The 23702-nt window shown below is 38.0% G+C and overlaps 1 protein-coding gene across 1 annotated transcript in view; it reads left to right on the forward strand.

Moving 5' to 3' along the window:
* The first annotated feature begins 669 nt into the window (after window positions 1-669).
* Window positions 670-23702, forward strand: part of LINGO2 (leucine rich repeat and Ig domain containing 2) — a 512261-nt gene continuing 489228 nt past the window's right edge. The window contains exon 1 of the mRNA XM_069001991.1: window positions 670-1111. The gene's annotated coding sequence lies outside the window, so the exon portion shown is untranslated. The remainder of the gene's footprint in view (window positions 1112-23702) is intronic.

The following is a 23702-nucleotide window of genomic DNA, read 5'->3' on the forward strand; positions in this document are numbered from 1 at the left end:
CCGGCGCCCCCTCGCTCGCCGGACAGTGCCCTCCTCTCTCCCGCTGCCTCTCCCGGAGCGTGCCCCGAGCGGCGCCGTCGGGCGCGCAGCGGGACCAACCGCGCTCTCCGCACCGCGCCGCTCTTGAAATGGCCGCTCAGCCGCGCGGGTCTCCCCCTCCTCCGCGCCCCCCCGCTCCTGGGGGGACACACCCCCGAACCGCGGCACCCCGCGGAGCCGGGGCGCTCCGACCTCCGCGCCGCGGAGCCGCCCTGCTGTCCCCGCAACGCGGCGGGGCGGGAGCAAGGCTGGAAGAGGGGGGATCAACCGCGCCGCCACCCGCGCCGGGGAGGCGGGGGCACCGCGTCTTGCGGGGTTGCGGGGGCGCCGCACGCGCTCCCTCCTCACGGCGGGGAGGGTTAATAAAGGCCGGCGGCCGCCTGCCCACGGCCGGGGGTGCCTTTCCGCGGCCCAGCCGCGACCGGGGTAGGGGAACCGCGCTGCCTTCCCGAGGTGCCGCCGCTGCTTCGGCGGGACTCGCCGGCGAGTGAGCCGCCGCGCGGAAGGAGCCGCTCCGCCTCTGACAGAGACGCGCCCCCTCCTCCCCTCCCCACCGCCCGCCCGCCCTCACCTCGAGCTGGCGCTGCCTCCCCGCGCTGCCGCCGCCGCCTCGCCCGTTCGCCACTGCGCCCCGCTGCTGTCCCCCTGGCGCCTGGCCCCGCCGAGGGGCAGGTGGCCAGCCTCGCCCCCGCTGCCCGGCTGCGGCTGCTGCATCTCTCGGCCCCCGCCGCAGGGAAGTCGCAGCGGCGATTACCGAGCGGGAGCAGAGGACAGGAGAGGAGTGGAGCCGCCGGCGGCTCGGGCAGCGCGCTGCGTCTGGGTCTCCGGGGATGGACTGGGCTTCGTCCTGCGCCTCAGGCTGCCCGCGGAGAGGAGGGCGGTGATCGTCCGCCTAGCCCGCCAGGGAGGAGAGGGACCCCGGTTAAATGTCACGGCTCCCCGTCCGCTCCCCGCCGCCACCCCGCGCATCGCTCACCTCGGGAGGGGGCTGTGAAGGTGGCGGCAGAGGCAGCCCCGGCTGCGGCGCGCCCCGCCGCCGCTCGCCGTGAGGGAGAGCCCCGGCAGCCGCCAGGTAAGCGACGGGCACCCTCCCGCTGCCGTCGGGGGTGGAGGCCGAGGGGAGCCCGCCCGTGAGGGCAGAATAAGTTTCGAGGGGGGGGGGGGGGGCCTCTGGAGGGGAAGAGGAGATCGCGGCGTGGGGTCTGCGCCTCCCGTTGTGAGGGCTGCGGTGGGCGATAGCCGGCGGGACGCGGCGCAGCAGAGCCCTCGCTGCCGTCCGCCCGGGCCGGCCTCGTCCCCGGCCCCCCGAGGGCTCTTGGACGAACGGCGGACGGCGCTGCCCGCCTGGCAGCGGGGGGTGGTGGAGGGGTGTGTGTCGGGCTGCCCCAGTCGGGGGTTGGGGGCACGGGACGCCGTGCCCAGCATCACACCTTCCCTGGGGAAGAGCTTTCCCCGCCGGGCGGGGAACCGTGCGATGGGAGCAAGAGTCCTGCGGGGGCTCCGAGAGACGTGACACAAACACAATAGTCCTTTGTCGCCAGCGAAGAGATGCTTCCACACCTGTGTCCGCTGCCGTGGTGGATGTGCTCGCTGGAGTACGTGCATAAGTAAAGTGGGTCTTGGGGGGTGATGGTGGTGGTGTACGGTGAAGGCACTGTTTTACCTTCTGCACAGCAAATCCACAATAGCCCCCCCTTTAAGGGAGCAGCTCGAAGTACATGCAGGTGCTTCTGAACATACCTGGAAGAAAAATAACGGCAAGAAAATCATCTACCATTTCATCATTTGTCCAGTCTTGAGTTTAAAAGATAAGGTTTTGCAAGTCCTGTTCTATAGATGCTGGAGTAAGCATCGAATGTTCTTAAGCATTTTCCCCTCTAGCTTTCCTTGCCCAGCAAAGAACTGCAGTGTGTTTTTATTACATGCTGCTATGCTAAAATACTGTTCTTTCAAAAAACTTTCTCATTTAAAAAGAAAAACCTCTCATATATAAACGAAAACGTCTGAACACTGAATGCTTCAGAAATAAATTATATGTGAACTTGCATTGCTTGCCAAGTGCTGGGTGGTGGTGGTGGGGGCAGAAAGAAGCACACAGCTTTTCTGTGCCTTTGTCATGAAAATGAGCCATGCAGTCTTTATTTCAGTCAAAACTATAGCACTAAGGGAATGGAAGTGAAAATTAGTTTGTGTAGCATTCATGGAGGTAAGCCATAACCTGTAAAGCATGAACACAATAGTTCTGAAGCCTTACCCCACTTTTTACAGTGACATATCTGGAATTGACAGATCTACAATGTACAATATATGTAAGATTTTACCTCACACCAATGCATATGCCCTAAAATAATTATATAACATTTAACTTATCATTCAGACCTAAAACAGCTGCCTCCACATGAAAAAAAAAAAATCTTCTAGGAGGTAGAATAAAAGGATATGCTTTCCTGAGCTTCTACCTTCCAATGAAAAGCCCAAAATTAAAAGAGATGGTCTCTGTTCCTTCTGTATGCAATCAAGGCACTAGCACTTCCATTAGCGGCTACACCCTTTCCAGGAAGTGTTTCATTGCAGAGTTGGAGCAGCTGTGTGGTCTACTTTGCTACATAATGGGCCACACAGAAGAGTGCACTAATGTCAGTATGTTCCTACTCCTACTATGTATATATATATGTGTAAATATTCCAGTCAAAATGGGATTTGGGATTTTTTCTTCAGATCATCACTTTAAATGATTGACTCCTCAGCTACTGTGCCACCTCCTTATTTTTCTTGAAAAGTAGTGATTTTGACAGTAGCTAATATATGTGCATCAGAACAGCGATACTATTCTTTTTAGGTAAACAGAATATCCCTGAAAACTGTTTTACTGCTCTGAATTCCCTCTTCAGAGAGTAAGAATAACACCTACATAGACTGAACAACACAAGGTGTGATCGGCTACATAGAAACAGTGTGGTTTGGTAGTATAACAGGTATCAGATCTTTTGTTACTGTTCTAGAATCCAGACATTCTGCGAAAGGGCTCTAGGAGGAAATGTTATCCTGCGTAGTAGCAGCAAGAGGTGAAAAAATACGAAGTATTAGAGAAGCTTGTTAGGTTAAGGAGCTGTCTGCAAGTACTGCGATTAATACTACGCTGGCATGCCACTGTGAACTAATACCAGGATTTGGGTATCCTGCAGTTAAGAAAAAAGACCAAAGTAACTTGCCCTTTGTAGTTCTGAATCTGTATCATTTTTCTCCAATACAGACAGTTAAGGAGGTCTGAAGATTGGGATATTAGTGCCTCTATGCCGAGTTTAGCAATGTAAGTCTATGTTAGTGCCTTTTCATACCTTGTCTCTTCAAATAACATAAACACCGAGTGGGTGTGGTTATTGGAGAGGGTATTGATAAGGATCCTAGGAGGATTCCTGTGGTGATTTTTCTAAGTCATGCTGCCTGTTTTTAAAGGTTTTGGCTTTTTGTTTGTGTACCTTTTAACTGTCTAAACCCTAGTGAATAAAGTGGGGAAACAAAGGTTAAGGAGTTCTGAATGGTCTGTATGTAGCTGTCTGTTGGTTCTTTGGCTTGTCCTTTGTGAGAAGGTGGATTTCCTTATAGCTGTTGCTGGTGGTTAAAAATCCAGATGATGAACAAGTGGAGGGATAAATGGATCAATTTCAGTAAATTTGTATGATACTAGGTATGTGTATTGCTGCATTCTCCTATTGCAAATTAGCTTATTTGGCTACTAGTACTATGATACAGTATGCTGAGTACATTCTAATTCTCGTGCTTTCTCTTCATTTTTTGTACAGATATCCAGGAAATTTAAGAAAATTCTATTTCTAATTAGTCATTGATTGACATGCCTCTGTCATAAGGCTGATTTGGCTAAGCTCTGTCTAATTATGAATCTTTATAAATTATTGCTCATTTCTAATTAGTACAGTGACTAGTTAAACTGTTTAGTTTCCAAAATGTATTCAGCTTATGAATTTTCAGCCAGACAGTTTTTTTTCACTTAATTTGAAAGCATAAAATCAAGATTTTGCTTCTTTTTTGGAGACTGTGGCCTCTCTGTTACCTCAGAAAAACATTCAAATAAATGAGATAACTCTGTAAAGAATGGAACTGAAATATTTGAAATTTATAGACATTGGTCTTCAAGATATGCAATATACCAATCAATGTTTTCTGTGCTGAGATATCAATATTATTCCCCTGAGATATGTTGAGTAGAATTCATATTTGATCTGCTTGCCATCTCATAAGCCTTTAGATACCTAGCTACAATTTCATTTCTTAATGATGAAAATCTGTGGAGAGAGGAAACACAGAAGATAAACTGTCATCAGTGTTGTATAATGACATTTTGCTGGCCCATTTTCTGTTGATAAAATGCAAATCTTGTGACTTTTTTTTTTCTCTCAGTGACTATACTATGAAGCAGTAGTTCACAAGATTATTTATAAACATACCAATCAGAGCTGTTATTTGATTAAAGTCTAATTTCCCATTCACTTTGAAACTGGAAGTAGATATTTCTATCAACAGATTGTAGGTGAGTCTTGTTATTTATCAATATATTGTTAGTATTTTCAGCTTGATTATAAAAGTCCTATTAGGTCAGTGTGGATATTTAGTGAACATCTTGTCTGTGAGGTGGAATTAGTGGACCATTTAACCTATCTTCCAGAAATACTCCTAATTACAAGAAAATAGAAGTAAGGGTGCATTGAAATTAATATTTTATTGAAGGGGGACATATTTTAAACTGCTTCTTACTATTGGTTAGCACTTCTGCTAACATTTTTCTTATTCCTTTCGTAGTAGGCAAGGGTTGTAAGGAAACACCAAAATTATGCCTGAGCTGGTGGTTTTTAAATGGCATAGCCAAAGTAGGTGATTAAAAAAAAAAAAGAAATCAGAAGACTAAATGTGTCTGAAGGAAATGGATATCTGGATTTCTGTCTAATGATCCTACTACATTTCCTAAAAAGAAAGAAAATGGAGAAAATTGGGTTTTAGTTGGACAAACAAAGTGACAAAATTTATTAGATGTCAATCTCAAAATTAAAGTTGCAATGAAAGAAAAAAAAAGTAGAGTATTTGCAAACTTTTTTCATCATTGGAAATAAACTGTGATGTATTTGAATGGAGTAAACAGAATTGTCTTCAACAGAAATATTTGTCTATATAAAAATATCTCATCATTGTGGAGTTTTTCGGATTAACTGCAAAATGGCTATCCTTTGGACAGAATAAAGAAGAATAATTATCCTACAGTCCTATTTCTTTTTGTTTAGCTAGTATTCATACAACAGTAACTATGATTAATGTTTTATAACTTTTAATAATCACATATTCTATTTTCACTTTTTTTTTTAAATAAAATTTTCATGGCTTCTTAAAGCCATTTTTCTTCAGGTGAAGAGATATTCTTTTAAAAGGTAAAAAAAATCAGATCTATCCTGTAAACTATCTGTAAGATGTCTTAAGTCTTACTTTTTTATATTTGAAGTTATACTTTAGAAAATTGCATTTGTTCTGATACTCATGTTTAACGCCTAGGAACAACCAGCAGTCATTTGTTAAGATTATAGGAACTTAATAGTGCTCTGCAGCCCTCACTTCTTCCCATTCCCCAGCCCCAATAATTTTAAGTAGACTTATCTTCAGTGTGGAATACTTACAAGAGCCATGGGGTGGCAGTTACTGAGGCAGGCCAAAGGCCATCTTTGAGCTGTACAAATGCAGAGCTTCATCTCTAAGGGAAGAGTGGGATTTCCTGGACTCCACTCCCTAGAGTTTTTTGTGTAACTAGGAGAGTAATATGGGGAATCACATCACTAGAGAGACCAAATTGTCTGGCCTTAGTACAGGACTGCTACTTAGACTGTCATCCTCTGTTCACTTTCCAACTTGCAAATTATGCTTTCCTCCTATTATTTCCTTCAGGTTATCTTGTTTCTGAGAAAACACAAAGTTTTCTTCAAATGGTATTTATCTCTTGATTGCTGCAATTCATGAACTGCATTTCAACTTGTGTTTTGGTGAAGTATTTGTGGAATAGCAGTAGCTGTTAAGAATTTCATAAGAGAGGATTTTTTGAGGAAAAGCTCAGTTTGGCATTTTCAGGATTTTTTTTCCTTTAAAGCAGAAAGATTTATATTCTGTTACAAGTCATCAAGTAGATTCCCATTCACAGCACACATGAGCCTCAGCACTGATATTTTCCCATGGCTGACTTACATCTTTTTTAAGTCAACATGTATCAAAATCTATTGAAATCATCACAACTCCACCATCTCTGGAAGGCACCAGTCATGCAGGCAGGTAACGTGTGTGGGAAGGACACATACAAAGACCAAACTATGTTTTACTATGATTATAGAGACTGCAGATAACCTCAAAAGAGACACAAGAAGAGAAACAAGCTCCTTGGGAAGAAGAAATTCTGCTTCCCCGTAGGCCCTGGAGAAAAAAAAGGAGGGAGAGATGTCAAGATTGTGAGATTTTACAACTCTGCAGATCCTTAGTTGGGATAGATAACAGATGCCAGGTCCACTAAAGAGGAGGAAGAGTTTGTGATTGCTTGTGACAAAGTCTCATGTTTCTGAAGTGGAAAGAAATAGGGAAGACTGAAGCTGGAATGGCGGTGTGTGACTGGGAATGAGAGAGCCAGACAAGCCTGTGGCCTCTCAGCATTAATGTTCCTGGCTGTTCTCAAAAGTAACCAACTACACGTATGCTTAAACACTGTGATTCAATTTTCCAGGCATAGCAATAATTGTCCTAGAAAATGAGACTGTGTTGCTGTTCCTGTCATGGGTGTTAGAAAGTGTTAAGATTCAGAAAATCACTCATCTTCAATGGTCACATTTGAGTACAAGACTTGCTTTAGATGTTCCTCTGAATGTCTCCCATGCTGTATGCAACTATCAAAACCAGGACAATTATACAGAAGGAAAGATGAGGCTTACCATTCTATTAAATAGAAAGTATTACTTTGACCATTAGTAGAAGGAATAGATTTTTGGTTTGAAAGCCAGGAAAAATTTAATGTTATAATGTATGTGGGGACGAACCGTGGTAAAACAGGTTGTGTTTATGCCAGTACATGATGTAGTCTGGAAGAATATGCAGAATTCTATATTAGCATGTATCTTTATACTCCTTTTGATTGTCTTTCTTTTTTTTTTTTTTTGGGCTACTGAGTGGGACCAACCAAATCTATTGAGAAAATACCTGTCTCATGCCAGCTTTTGACTCTCCCTTTCCCAGTGTAAACTGGCACACTTTGAAATGGAAAAGAAGCACTTTGGGTATAGGTAACATGTGAAAACAGAATATATTCATTTCTTGCAGTCTGGATAGTGAAAGCTTTCAAAGAGTGAGAGGATCAGTTTAATTTGAGATAAAATTTCTCTTTGCTCACAACATAAACAGACCCTAGTGCAAACAAGAATTCATTCCAATTGGGAATGGATTGAGTTTGCTAGAATAGGTTATAAAGTAGATAAGTAGATTCACATAAGCTTAAACCCCAAGAAATTCTTGTTTGTGTTGTCTCCATAGACAATGAGGAGGAAGTAATTATCTTAGAGTTATTACAAAGGTAGTGAAAAGACGTATGAAATAAAAGGCAGTAGAACAATTGTAGAAATTAAACTGCAGTAAATAATAAGCTTGCAGTAGCTTGCTTCCTAGATTTCTGAAGGAAATGCATAGCTGAGCATCTGAGTGAATTCTGAATCTATAATTTATTTTTAAATGCTATGTCTGACCTGGAGGATAGCCAACTATTAGGAAGAAAAATTATGTCAGGAATTACTAAGTACTAGTCAAACCCCAAGGAAGTAATTGAAAAAAAAGAAATGAAGTCAACATCCTAAAACATCTAGATGAACATATCAGGAGGATATGACTGCTGCCCACTTTAAGGAGACAAGCATACAAATCTACTGTGAAAACAGTCCTGCCCAGCCTCATTCTTGCTGCCAGCATGGCTTAAGGTGAATGTACAGTTGCATTCTTACTATCAATCACTTTTCTTACTGATAACGTATTTTATCAAGCTCTTCATATATTTTTATAAAATGCTCGATTAAAGGAACAAAACTGCACACATGTTCTTAAGAAAGGAAAAGGATTGTAAATAATTTGGCTTTTTTATTCTTTACAACAAGCAGTTCTCTGTTTTTCTCAGACCATATTCTAAAAATGGAAGTTGTGTTGAGCCATTAGGTCTTTTCTGTTCTTTTAGGGAGAGAGTTTTCAGCACAGGAGTCATTTGGGACTTTGAAAAAACTAGTTCTATTAAGAAATAGATATAATTTCTACTTTGACATACAAGTAATTAAGTAATGGGCAGTGTTATGCATTGGGGACTGCAAAATAAGTCATCAAATTCCTCCTGTCAAACAACTACTGTGGAAAGACAAGTTAAAAAGTTTTGTACATTAAAATAAAAAATTATTAAGAAGGTTACAAAAATCTTGCTTATATCTATTCAGTAATTATTTTGGACTTTCCCCTTGTCAATAGTTTTTGTAGTTTTGAAAACACACAAAGGTAAAAAAGAAAAAAGCCGTGTCATGTGTAAGTAATTAAAATCCTACACATACATTAAGATTAACATAGTAAAGCTTTGAAATGGAAAAGGTAGAGATGTGATGAGGGTATTTAATAACAAATATTCTAGTTTCTGGGGTTTTTTCCCATTAGGAAAAAAAAAGCCCTGTGATGGGTAAAGAAATTTGAATTACTAACTATTTTAAAATTAATAATCCATTAACCAAACAGTATCGAAATAGGAATTTCAGGATTTTTTCCCCCAAAACTATAGAGGTATTTTATCCAGGCAAAGTTTTTTTTAACAGTGATAGATGAACAAAACAAGACTTAAAAAAATAAAAAAGAGTGCATGCTCTGAATATCATAAAAAATATTTTGCATTACATCATGTTATGCAATTGCTTCCCTGTGCTCAGGAGGTTTGTCTTTTCCTCTGAGGCTTTAACTGTTCAGCTGAAGCAATTTACATTGCCCAAAAGGAAGGGTACCAGACAGTAGGAACCATCAATTTAATTGTTGCTCCATTGGTTACTGCACCACTACCCAACCTGATTTACATGGCTATTTGACCAGTACATTCTATTCTTCATAGTCTTGCTTTAAAACAGTTCACATGTTACTTTGAAATGTGGGTAGACAGTAGCCTTTAAACACTTACATCAACATCTGGTTATAATCATGTAGTGTGTTATAGCAATACACCATCTTGATATTAAATTGTACAACAACCAAATTTGAGTTTTTACTTCTGCTTAATATTGCTTGGCCTTACTTTAAATCAGCTTGTTATAAGTATTTGGGGTTTTCTGTTTCATTTGAATAGATGTCAGGTGAGAATTGCAGAAAAGAGATTATGGTTAGATTTAGGAGCTAGCAGGCTCAAACAGTTCATTGCTCATTCAGTTAGGGTAACAGTACTGAATATTTGGTGCATCTAAAGATAATGGCTTTTTTTCACTGAATCCTTTTATAAAGCTATGAAGCTATTGCTTAGTTTGCAGTTCAGAGACACCGTTTAGCTAGAAAATGGAGTTTTACTGGAAGTAAGGAGATATTTCATATAGAAGAATCAATCTTCATAATTTTACAAGTTCTGTATGAGGAATCTGTATCATGTCCATGGCTGCTAGAATTTACACTTAAATATGTAATCAAGGTCACAGTTTTATTTTATTCACACAGTAGAACTGATGCCATGAAGATTTTTTGCCTTTTCTTTTATAACCCTGTTATACCTTTTTACAACTTCTGTTGTTTCTTAGTGCTTTTTGCCTACATTCTTGGATTTGTTTGTCAAGCTGAGAGACTAAACATTTTAGAAGCGTCATAGTTAGGGATCAGTGTGCCCCAGACCCCAAGGTCCTCTCCAGAACACATCCTGTAAACCAAGATAGAACCATCCAGGGGAAGGCTCCTTGGGGAGGGGGGCTCACTTGAGCCTCTCATTGGGGAATCTTTGATAGATATACTAATTAGTAAAACCTATAATGTTATACCTGATCTTTTGGGGTGGGCATTTCGGCAGGGTGCATTTTGATGCACATGACCTGGACGTGTGCACCTAAGGATCCTTAAAATAAATACCAAGGTAAAATCCCTTTTCCCCTTCTAACCATGTATGGCTCTTGATTTTAAGACCAGGAAAAGGCATCAGCACAGTATTATTGATATATGGAAGGACACTAAATGAGCGCCTGTAATATATCAAGAACTTATATTTCTGCTTTAATTATATCCATCCTACCTGTATGGTGTTTTTCTTGGTACTAGTAATATCTTGTGTTTTGTATTTTGTATGACTTCTGTATTTTGTATTTTGTATGACTTCTGGATACATGAAAAAACACTGTGCCAGAATGGTAGAGAGGAGGAAATGCAGATAACGTGTATTTTTTAAATTTTCTGCTTTTGATTGAAAGAGATATCATTATTGTTATCTTCAAGTACTTTCACTCTGGACATGTCCTTGAAACAGCAGAGGCAGAAAAGAGAACAGATACAGAAAGTCGACATAGCTAGAAATTCTTAAACCGCTTCAAATGTGGTGTCAGACATGCAAAGTCAATTTGGAGTGTAATATGGATATGCTTTCTTCAGCAGCTGTCAAAATAGAACATGTTCTGCTGTAACGTTTTATTTGAAGGCAATATGATCATATCTCTGGTTTGAAATTGTGAATAACTCTGACAATTAGGTAATGGCTTTGGGCCCATGACAAGTTACCAGTACATTATGTTTCATATAAGCTACACATCTAACAAAACTTTATAATTTACTGTTTGTTCAGTCTTTCTGAAGCAAGCAGAAAACTGCAGAAAGCAATGCCATAATATATACATAACAGTGTGGTCCTTTCTGTTGATCTGAATTAAAGAAATTACATTTTAAGCTAACCAGAAGGATTTACTACTAAGGCTCTCTGAAATTTACGGTAAGCAGATAGAGCATAGCTTCAAGTACTTTTGAAACTTCTGCTCTACCATCCTGTGTTCACAAAGGCAGAAATGATCTGTTACTCTTATAATACAAACTGATGTCCATTTAAAAGAAGTTTAGTGCATATTTTTGCATACATTTTAATGCAAAATTTAAGTCTGAGTTCTAAAATAATAGTTCAATGATTTATAGTTTTACGAGAAAGCACACCAAGAATTTTTTAGGAGCAGGTGCTAATAATGAAATATTTCACAAACTGGAAAATAATCAATATTTCTGCTTCTTTGCATTATTTCCTGTGCTTGGGTTCTTACATTTTTACACAAGCTATCCAATATTTAAGAATATTTATGGTCAGGGTTCACTTAGAGTACAATAAGTGAACAATTTTCTGCAGCTGTCAGGAAAATAATTTAGATCTGTGTATGAACAATGCAGTTTTCTGTTTCTCATGTAGTTTTATTCCAGTTAATAATTACCAGTACATCCTTCAAAGGTACCAACAGAGATACTGCTCACTAATACTTATTCTGTTTTATTTGTAGAGCACTGAAAATATTAACTCCTTTCCTAACACTGTATAGTGAGGGGTGATAGATTCTTCCTGTGAATATGCTGCTAGTAGCATTTTTAATTTGAAATGCAAATGCTGAGCTCTCTTGAAGTGGTAAGTGCATGACCTCTGATATAACTCATTATTACCCTTGCAGCTTGTTCCACAAATATTTTGCCTGAGAAAAGAATCAAGCTCAGTGATTGATAATACTCTATTTGCATCACATATTAATGCAAACTTTTTTTATATATGGTGGCTATCACTAGATGGCACTGCTCTATGGTTTTTTTAAGAAGTTTCATTTTCCTTTTCTTAAAATAATAATTCTGTTCTTTGTTATATGGCATAATGAATTGTTACTGTTTTTGCGGTATTATTTATCTGGGATTTGTGGCAAATGGCAAAAAAAATTGAATAATTTTTCAGGAAGGTTAAATCCCTGAACATGATGTTTTGGTTAAGTGTTTGGCATGAGGAGAAACATGCTTGATAATCTCTGTTCCAGGACTAGTAAAAATAGCAAATGTCAGGGAAAAGCCACAATGAGAACGATCTTAAATTTCTGTGTTGGTGGTATCTTCTTGGTTGTAAATCAGCACGTTAAGTGTATCTTTTACTTCTTGGCAGGAAAGTGATTGCGTAATCCTGAACTTGCTAGCTGGCAATTCTAGCTTTTCTAATCTTCAATTGCTTAGCTGTCAATGCAGTCAATGCAGTCTTTAGCCAAGTGCATAAGGAACAAGAAGGTGGGAGACAATTTAATCCTTTCTGTCACTGGAGTGCTAGCACAGTGTATGGCTGAATGCTATTAATTCAACACACTTCTGTGAATAGACTGCTCTAACAACTCTACCCCCAGGTCAAAAATGTACTTAGGACATCATCGCTGCAACAACAATGTTACTAGATAGCAACTACAAAATTAAAGGTCCTCGCAGACCTAAAACCATCAGCAGCAGCACCTTGTCAGAAAAAAGGAAGCAGGAGCTGTTGTTTGTGTTCGGCATCTTTTCAAAGTTTAGGACACCATCACTGAATCTGTTACTAAAGTTAAATATGATGTGGTAACAAGTTTTGTAGGACTTCTGTAGAGGGTAGTGCTTTGAAAGTCTTTATGCCTTGGTCTGTTTTACTTCTGGAATTTGTTGTTTTGTTCTTATGGCACTCTGGCACACTGGGGCTCCCGGCCTGTGTGGTTCCTTAATTATTTGAAGAACATATAAAAGAGTACACATGCCTAATGGCTGCATATAAATGGAACTTCTTTTGATCTCCAGTAAAGCTGTCTCAGGAGTGTTTTCAGTTCTGGCTGGAAGAACTGCAAGGCATTTTTTAACCAGAAGTTGACTGAGATTCTCTTAATATCAAACTCACTGTGGGATTCTTTCAAGAGTAGGTGCCAATACTGTCAGTAATGACAGCCAGTAGGCATTCTCTGTTGTCTAATTTTGAATGATTAAAGAATCAGACACTAATTTTTGAGCTTGTCACTTGCAAAGAATTCTACCCTTTGGAATTATGATGGTAGTTGGACCTGTGCATGTGATTTTGGGGTCTATTTCTAGAGACAGGATTTACCAGTCTAGCTTTTGATGAAAATTAAATTAACACTCCCATGTGTTCATACTGTGTAGGATAATGATTGTGAAGCTTTAAATGAAAGGCTTTTTTCAGCTCAGCAATTTTAAGGGCTTAAAATGTAGTGGCTATCCTTTCAAAAATGCATTTACAAAAAGGCAACAGTAGTTATCTTGATACTTTCAGAAAATATTTTTCAAAGACAAAACTATAGATACTTTGACAGAAAATGTTTAAGTTATTACATGAATTGCTTTTCAACAATTGGCTTCTTTTTAATAACAAAAATGAAATTAAATTATTTTTCTTAAATTACTTCCATAAATGAAGACATGAATTTCGTTATGCATTTACTTAACCTTGTTACTCTTGTGAAATTATAATTTTAAATAATCTGCATATTTGAGGTGCAGGTGATGGTCATTTGCCTTACAGAGAGCTAAATGAAAATAAATTTTGCAGAAATTATCCATTACTAATTTTGGAACCTCAAGAAGGGATGCCAAAGAAATCCATACAATCTAGTTTATTTCATAATCTATCTTTTTTGTTGTGAAGATTCTGGAGGCCTGAGTTCAGTGCTGGCATGGTAATACTCTGTTCAAGAGGGTGTCAGATTACATATGATTTTAAGTAGCATTCTTGGATTAAAGTAGAATGCAAGATGAGGCAGTAGTGATGCTGGCTTTGAACTGGAAGAATCTAGGCTGAAGAATTATTTGCCCTAGATAATGAAACTGTTGTTGACATCTCCATGCTGCAACTAAGTGTTTGATATAGGCATATCACTACAGGAACACTTACTGATTTCTATCTCCTGCTGGTTTTTATATCAATATGTTTGTGTCTGATTTCCAAGTTTTTGGTTTTGTTTTAAAGAATGACATCTGTGGACTTTGCCAGTGTTGTAGTGGGGAAACCATCTCTTCACCAGCACCTGAGTAAGCAATCCTGTTTAGGAGTATGTCTCACCAGTGATTGGAATCTGAACCTCATTCTATATTAATTTATGAGAACAGTTCATTGAATTGGTGAATATCTTAAGAGAAACTGAAGTATGACTGAATTATACAAGAAATGTCATATAGACTGCACTGTAACAACAGAAATGTCTTAAAATGAGTCACTTTCTTATACTGCTAGGAAAGTGATTTTAGTAACACAGGATAGCACTGCTATGCCTAAGGCTGTTCTGTCTTACTTGACTCAAGTCAAACTAAAATCTTCTTCCCCTACTCTCCTCACTGCCTTGCTATCTGTTATAGCTATAAAAAACCAGACACACATTTTATACTCTGCTTGGCAGGAGAATGAGGCTGCCGCATTTCTGTCTTCATTTCCTTGTAGAAAACTTAAGGATCCTCTTTTAGTAAAAATTGGGGGAAACGAAAACTCAACCATAAAAACACAGAAAAGTTGTTTTTTTTTTTAAATGACCTCTTGGTTTTTCTTTGATTAAGTAGTTATCCAGGTACTTAGAAAACACTCAATAGGGTTTTATTGACAAGGTCTTAGAAGATTTTGGAAGTTTCAGATATTTCTCACTTTTCATTTCAAAGTTACTGAAAATTGGCCACTTTGTTTCATTATTGGTATTAGAATTGAAAAATAATAAAAAAAAGGGGCTTGTTTCACTTCTGAACATATACCTAGTTATGAAACCTTACTTTGAAGAGCAAGTAGCAAACAATAATTTGGGGCTATTCTATTTATGAGAGTAGAATGTATTTATATATGAAAGCTCCTTATAGGTGTGAGCAGAAAGGGAGCTTCAAAAAAGATTTATGAGCGAGACCCTGCTGCTGAGTCATGAGGTTCAGAAAGGACCACTTTCCTTTCTCAACACCTTCTCAGAGAGGCATCTAAGTGCATCTGGGTCCTATGCTAGTACAGACTTGGTCAATAGTTTAGGTCTAAAGGATTATATAAGTGCAACTGAGCCTTTATATGACTTTGTCCTTTGTAGGATTAAGGTGGCAACACAAATATAAGGATAAGATAAATAATTTATTTAAATAGATGACAATCATGTTAATGATGAGACTAAAAGAATTCATAATTTTTAACTACAGAATATAGGTAGTCATAACTGCTATTATAGTGGGATTTTTTTGAAACAATATTGAAGAAATTATATTAAAGCTATCAAAATAATTAAGTACAGATTGACGTTACTCCCCAATACCATACCAATGACATGGGTAAATCTTTTTCTCTCAGCCTTGAGGAATAACCTTCAGGAATGTCCAGACTCAAGAAAGTAATTTCCACACAAAGTCCAAAGGGGGATGTATATTAGAAGATTCTGCCATTAAAAAGTTGGATGGGGCTTCTATAGTATAAAGTGGTTGACTGTCAGTCATATCTCCAGGCCAGCTGTGTCAGCTCAGCAGCTTCACGTAAGTCGTCTGCTTATCAACTGTTATCATTAATTTGTTCTCTTCTTAGAAATTTTGCCACACCTTTACTGGTGCCAGTTTCCTTCAGGAAAGATATTTTTCTTCCTATCCTCATAATATTTGGCTTTGAGATTGAAGAGTCAGAGAGGTGTCAGCATTCTTCATTACCAAAAGCAGTGTGACTCTCGCTCCTCTGTCCACCACTGATAATTTTCTCAAAATAGGGTAAAGTGTGAACTGTTTTACCCCTACTGAGGAAGAGCATTGTGCTACACTGCACCCCATGACTGATGTCAATCTAAAAATATTTTACAGGTTTTTTTGTACAGTGATTACAGCTAGATAACTTTACAAATGCACTTACCAAATCTTTTAAGTTACCATGGGCAGTTACTGCTTCATAGAATGTAACATATTAAGAAGCTATAGAAAACACTGCAGCTTTGTTATAAATGCTAAATATAAATGCTTCTAATGGTGAACTATATGAAATGGAATATCACTTTGTACACTACAAGAACACTAGAAGAAGTCTTAAGAGATATCTAATGAGTTTTCCAGTCAGTTGTACTTAGTACATTTCACAATAACCTAGACTTTCAAACATGATTAATTCATGGTTACAATATCACATAAGTTACTTGATCTAATGAAGATGTGCTTTGTATAAGTCTCAGGGGCTTAACTGAATTGTCTCAAATGAGTAGTCTAAATTGTGTTAAATAAGCACATTGGTTTTGTGTTGTACAACATGGTGGCTTTTTTGTTGTAGCAAAAATTTAGTGAACTTATCTCTACAGGTGCTTTGTGAATGCTGAATCTTTGACAGTAAAATCAGTAGGATCAGTAATAGTCTTGACAGTAAATTTGAGAGGAGGAGTATTTACAGTGCCCATTAATGAAAAGGCTTGTGCTACAGGGCGCATGTCTGGGTTTGTTGCTTTTTCTGAGTATTTTTTAAACGGTAGGAGGTAACAGTACAGTTCTTTCCCAGGGCCAAACATATGGTCTCAAACACCTCAGAAACCACGTAAATATCAGACCAAAGATGCCTTTCTACAGATATTTTAGGAAAAGGACATTCTTCCAAGGGAACAGCCAGATTTGACTAGATTATCTATCTGTGGGTCTTCTCCAAGTTAACATGTATAAAACAACTGTGGAATAGTAGGTATGTAAACTCAACACATACAGGTTGTATTACAATGAAACAAGAAAAGACGGCTCTGAGTATGGTGGGATTTTCTTTCTATTTTAAAGTAAAATAAGACCACATTATCTTAATTACTAGTGAGTAATCTATCCCTTCGTTAAGCACTACTTGAATATAGTACAACAGAACTTTAGAGCTTTTAACAAGCACATGTATACATATTCATAGAGAACATTCTCTTATTTTTCTTAAGAAATTTAAGATGTCTTGGAAAAGTTTGATTTTTATTTTAGGAACATGAAGAATTTTTTACTGCTGTCATAACAAGTTCTTTGTAACTTCTGTCACTAAGAAAGAAAAATGGATATTCCTTACATGAAATAAAATGTTTTATTGAGCAATAGTTATAACAGTGGTTATCTTTTAGTTATTTGCCTTTTAGCAACTAGTGTCACAATGATATATTGGACTGAAAAACATTTTTGCAGGTTTTCTATATAGGCACAATAAAAAGAATTCCACAAACCACTGAAAGATACATATTGGCTAATGATTGTTAAAGGAAGACCTTAGAAGGAGGTAGACCAATATGTTAGATTGGTAGAAAAATATGTAAATAGAAGTAAATAAATAGTACTGAAGTTTCCAAGTAGTGGTTGAATTAATTCTCCTCTCCTCTACCCCGCTCCTATCCTATCTTCCCCTCCCATCCCCTCTCCTCCCCTCCGCTGTCCTCAAAAAGTTTTAAGAAGGACTCCATAATAATGCAGCCATGTTTTTATTTTACTACAGTTAAATGTGCTATGTATTAAGATGCCACTGTAATTCAGTTGGACTTTTGCAGCCATTCAAGTGGTACAAACTATTGTATTAAAACGATTACATAAACCAGTTAAAGATTTACTCAATTGTTTAATAGCATTTCTGCTTTGATTTAACATGAGAGCTTGTTCATATCATTGCTGGAAAAGCCATAAAGCATTTAACTTAAGAAAATGTGCAATCATTAAAAAAAGGCATTACACATGCTTTTCAGCTCTTTTCCAAACTTCAGGTCACTGATGAACTTTTGGTTGTCTTTTGTTCCCATTTAAGCCCCAGACTTTTGCTTGGAGGTGCTCCTTTTTATCCTGATGTTACTCCAATTATGTAATGGTTGCAAGTTTTTCTTGGGTCTGTTTTCATGTAACTGTGCTATTATTTTTCAGGAGGAATGTTGGTATTCATACAAGAAACAAGGCTAATACAAAACAAAATTTAAAAATTGGTTCTTATTACTAGTAAACATAATGAAAGTATGTCTGCTCAGCCTCTTGTTTCACAGCATTTTTTTTCCAATATGTTGCTTGAAATACTTTACATTTTTCTTTTTCAATATAGTTACTGAGCAGGAGACTGTGCAACTTTTTGTTACCACAAAATGCTGATTTTGAAAGACATCTTTCCTTTCTCTAGATCTCTGCAAGTGGGACTGGTTTGAAAACTGTCATGCCAGTAAAATTATATTCTTTCTTCAGCGCAGTTTTTAATTCAGTAAGAAGCATGCCATCTGGTGAAAGTGACTGAGTCAATGTTACTTCTGCCCAGGGGATCAAAATGTGTTTCAGGTTAAAACAAATAAAAAAATAAAAAGGTGTAGGGCTGGAACATACACATTCCTAGTAGGAAAAAATTTAGCTTTGTTTAGAACTTTGATGGATGTGATGATTGTGATTTCTATGAGGCATAAAAAAAAAATTGGCTTAAAAGTGAAAAACTTCATATGGTATTGTGAACATTTGATCAATGTTCATTTGTTTTGTCAGGGTGATGTAAGAACCAACTGAAAAAACCAAATAAGATATACAAAATCTGTATTTTACAGCTAATAGTAGATTTGAAATCACTCTCTGGTGTTGCATCCAAAGAACCTATGTAAGAATTGTATATAAATGTGTTTCTTTGACACATTATGTGCCACTGCCTTTTATCTTCTATGTGAATAAAATTTCTCAAAAAAAAAAGGTTATTTGCCCCAAATACAGATTGTGCTGAGTTCAGCTGGTGGTTTTGAATTTGTCTCCAAAACATCCCCAGCATTTTGCTTAAATATTGCAATTCAAATAAGACACTGTCTTTTGTCTTCAAAAAGAGACTTTGAAATTATACTTGTTTCACTTAAAGTAGATTTTAATAAGACCATCAGGAAACAAATATAAATTTGCTCAAAGTTTTTTACAAATGGAGATCATCAGTTGTAAGCTTAGTCACAAAAGTCATTCAAGGCTGTTCCAGAATTGATCAGTATTTTCTCTTGGAAATGAAGGAACTAATATACAAAAGGCAGTTTCAACATGACATTGAGGTGAAGGGATAAGTTTTTATCTCCTCCTTTCCATTAAGGCACCATCTTTGTGATGCTGGTGGATTACTCAAATGTCTTAAGGGATGCTGAATAATAGAGTTATCACTAGATTCTGGGTACTGAGGAAGAGGTGTGGCTGCCAGATAAGTGCAGTTGAAATCAATAATGGATGCAGTCGAATTTATGAAAAGCCAGTAAATATGGACATATTTTGACAGATCAGGCTCTTCAAGTTGACAATCAAAGATTATCAGTGACACTTTTGTGTAGATCATTTTGTTCTTAAGCTCTTACTCTGCATGACAGATCCAACTGGCTTGTATCAGAATGACAGATATTTAAAGGTAAATTCCTCTGGGTTTCTTTCATATGGCCTGGACAGTACTCTTAATAGAAGAGCTTACTCCCAGCAATCTTTCTCTCACAGTTACCTTCTTTCCTCCTGGTTAAATATAATCTGCTGTTTCAACCTGTTTCCTGCTTCTTTTGCATGGATAGCTTAAGAAGCAGTCACAAAGACTGTTAGGATTGGAGTGCAGAGGTTTCTAAGTCACAAATCATGAGTCTGAGGTGTATAGAAGGCAGAGAAATACCTGGTTTATAGGTATTTGGATCCTGAAGACTGCCGATAAACTATCCTAAGAAGAATCATCATATCTGAGATGGATACCAGGACTTTTCAGTGTTGGATGTTTAAACTAGGAACAGCATGGTCCTTTGACATGTCACTGTAGAAGAGACATAGAACTTTTTATTGGGGAAAAACCCTCTTAAGGTCATCGAGTCCAACCATTAAGTAAGCACTGCCAAGTCCATCACTAAACCATGTCCCTAAGTGCCACATCTACACTACTTTTAAATACCTACAGGGATAGTGACTCAACCACTTCCATGGTCCACAAAACCCTTTCAGTGAAGAAATTTTTCCTAATATCCATATAAAGCTCACCTGGGGCGTCTTGAGGCCATTTCCTCCAAGAGAGATATTTGACTGGTAATTTTACTGCAAAAGGGGGACAAAAATATTTTCCTTCTTTTAAGTTGAATTTTTAAAAGTGTTGTTCTTTGACTTTGAGTGCTGAAATATCTGACCTGTCACTCTGGATGGTACCTACTTCCCTGTCCTTGTTCCTTCATTTGTGTAATGTGTATTGGCAGAAATAAGATTCCTTATTCCAGAGACCAGAAAGGAAACTAAGATCTTTACACATTTCCTCTTGTAAGAGGACTTTCCTGAGATATTTAGTACCAGTTTCACATCTCAAGACTTTACTTAGCTGTCAAATATACACAGATTTGTAGTAAGCATCCATTTCCTTAGAGTTACCTTGCTACTTCCAGCAACTAAATAGTTTTGTTTTTTCAAAACACAAGAAATTAGAAGAGAAAGTTTAAAACTGACAGATAAATGCACTCTGGTCACATTCACCTTGGGTGAATTCGCACAGAGTAAAGCAAATACTCTAATTCACTTTTCTTGTAATTAGTCCTCAGGGCATACTTTTCTGATCAACCCAAGCTGGACTGATCTGCATGAAAAAGATAAATGTTTTTTTTAAATTGATTTCATTTGCAAGTAGGCCAAGTGTTTGGTCTCGTTTATTATGAAGCTGTGTGAGCATTGTTGTATGTGCAAATGAGGTACAGTATCATTCATGTAGCATTACAATGCTGGATTGACTTAAACCAAACTGGGGCAGATGGTCTTGGAGCCATGAAAGCTGTGGGCAAGGACTTAGCATTCACAACTGATATTTGCTAGTGGTGTCCTCTGTGTCTAGAGCTGTATGTGTTTTCTTTGTAAAGCTTTGGTGATGTTTTTTTTGTTGTTGGGTGTTGGGTAGGTTTATTTTTTTTCTTCTTTTCTATTTTCTGTTTCTACTTCCCATAATTCATGTAAGAGACATTGACAATATTCCTGTGCTGCATCACCCAGTACAGACAGCAAATCTTGAGTGGACCTGGTAGATATGAAAATAAATACACAAAAACTCATCAAAACCAAAGCACCAAAACCCCAACAGCCCTGAAATATTTTAAGTATTTGTCAGCACTTAGAATTTCAATAGCTGCAAGTCAAAACTTCTGAATTTAGATAATCATTTATAGTTTAGAATATTTTTAATTCTTTTTTATCATCTGTGATGGAGCAGTCAGCCTTGGAAAGCCGTATATATTTAGTGAAAAATGTCAAATTTGAAAAGGTGGAAAAGAAGACATACTAGGGGGGAAGGAAGGGCCTTTGGAGGGACGAGGATGAAAGGTCTGACCATAGATTTTGCTTAGATTTGTGGCAGATCAGACAACTGGGTGTTACCAAGGTAGTATCAAGATTTATTCGCACAATTAAAGATGAACAAATCATTATAACATTATGCCCTCAAGCTTTTTTACAGGGGAAGCAAATGAGCATGGTGTTATTATTCCACTCTATGCAAGGTGGGAGTCATTGACAGAGAGTTAATGGTGAGTGTACATTATCTGTGGAGAGAGGAGACAATCTCAGATTCTTGAAGGCAAATGAAATGTAAGTACACTTGTAATTGGCTGCAAGAGACACTATTTCCAAGAACAGCATACAGTTTCACAGGTATTAGGTGATCTTTCTGAAAGGTGTTGAAGCTTGTATCTTAATTCTGAAATTGTTTCTTTTGCTTATTACTATGCACATAAGTGTTCAGTGTTTCAGTTTTAATTTCTTCTGAAGATTTCAACTGCGTTATTTAAATGAAAACCCAAAATCCATGGTTAATGAACATAACATGAATGTTTTCTCTAGATGACCTTTTTTAAAAAAAATCCAAAAAGCAGAGGGAACCTGACTAAAAAAATAAGGAAATTAGAAAATAGTTTTTAAGTGTTTAAAAAACAGATGTGTGTGAGACTTTGACTTGAGAGTTAAAATAAATTGCCTTCTTTACCAATGTTTTATCGTCCATATGTACAGACTAAGGAAATAATAGATAGAGGAGATACACTGCGCTGGCTTCTGAAATAAGATGACACATTTTTGTATTTCGATAATCGAAAATAGACAGTTACTCATTTTTGCAATTAAGTCACTTAGGTTATTTTGTAATTCATGTTGGGAATATGAAGCTGAAGACCAGATTCTGAAATATGATTTGCAGTAAGGTGCATGCAGGGGAAGAGGATTGTTTTTGAGGATTGTTTTTAAGACTTCTAGAAGAAATGTTTCATGGTTTCTTTCCTTAAGAAAAGGACATCAAAACAAACTCAAAGATGTAAATCCTAGTTTGCATAGAGATTTGGAAAGTGAGATCTGTAACTGCTTCTTCCTAGACATGAGTTTCTTTGTATTGAGTGAAAGAGTGTGCTCTAGGACATGTAATGCTCGCTCTTTCCTTTTGGACTCAGCTGCACCATCCAGTAATGCTCCAAAACTACATTTCTGTTTTAGGATTTTAAATTTAGAGAATTGCTTTACTTCCAGATAAATCTGTTTTCCCTCAACTTGTTATTTTCCAGAGGACAACTAAAAATGAATCAATAACAGTTGATCCGAAATGTTTTGTGTTGTCTTTTGTTTCTATTTCATCTTCATGTTTTCATGTGTCATTAAAATATGTATTAATATAAACAGATTTTGAAAGGAGAAGTAATATGGAAGCAGAATAATTTTGACATTGTCAGTACATATTTTCTTTTTATCTCCAAAGTGAACCTCCCAACTGAAAACTGGATTCTAACAAACGTATCTTGTGATGGAATATAGTTGTAGGTCAGTATTTTTTTTCTAGTTTGCTTTATTTTCTGCTTCAAGTCTGTCCTGTTTCATGTCAGGGATGTGTAAAAATGTCCAGAGCATTTGAACACAAGAGCGGTACAAGAGAATGAGGTGGGGGGGGGGGGTGGTAGGGGGAGAATTGTGGAAAAATTATGTAATTGTAAATGAGGAAAAAGTTCCCTGAGATTCAACATGCAACAAAAATCTACTGCCCACTGCATAAATGAGACTTCAGTGATCAGTTAATCTAAAGGCTCAGTGTTAGTGTACATGATTTTGCACTGGGAGATTTTGCTATACATAGCAATGGTATGTATGGTATGATGGTAATGATACCAGTCAGGAAGTCTGCTTTGTGAGCACTTTTTCTTTATATAGTATTTATTTTAGTTGACTTTGGGGGTTTTTTGTTGAGGAATATCTTTGTTTATGCATTGTTCCTTAAAGAATGCTGATATTCAGTCTTCGTGCTGAAGATTTTTAGACTGTTGTAACATGGTGTTCCTTTGGTAGAGAGAAAATTAAATTACTAATTTGAAACATTTTCTATAGTTAGTTTTCAGTTGTCTGTGTGAGCAGATTTGGGCCTCAGGTTCTAAAAGTAAGAACAGCTGCTTTAAATTCTTTAAAATTTGCACAGTTAACGTAGCTCACCTGTTTGAAGAGAGGCAATGAGATCAGTGCTGCATGTTATGACCATAACATCTTATGGGTATATCTGTTCTTCAGTCACTGAATCTTATGGGGGTGGTCTAGGCCACTTAAAAGTTGCTAAACCGTATACACTGCATGACTAATTTTGCACACAGACTGTTTTTGAGGGATAAATCTCGATATGTAAATGTGCAGATCCTCTTCATCAGAAGATGTGTTACTGTACTTGA

The sequence above is a fragment of the Aphelocoma coerulescens genome, assembly GCF_041296385.1.
Source record: "Aphelocoma coerulescens isolate FSJ_1873_10779 chromosome Z unlocalized genomic scaffold, UR_Acoe_1.0 ChrZ, whole genome shotgun sequence".
Classification (NCBI taxonomy): domain Eukaryota; kingdom Metazoa; phylum Chordata; class Aves; order Passeriformes; family Corvidae; genus Aphelocoma; species Aphelocoma coerulescens.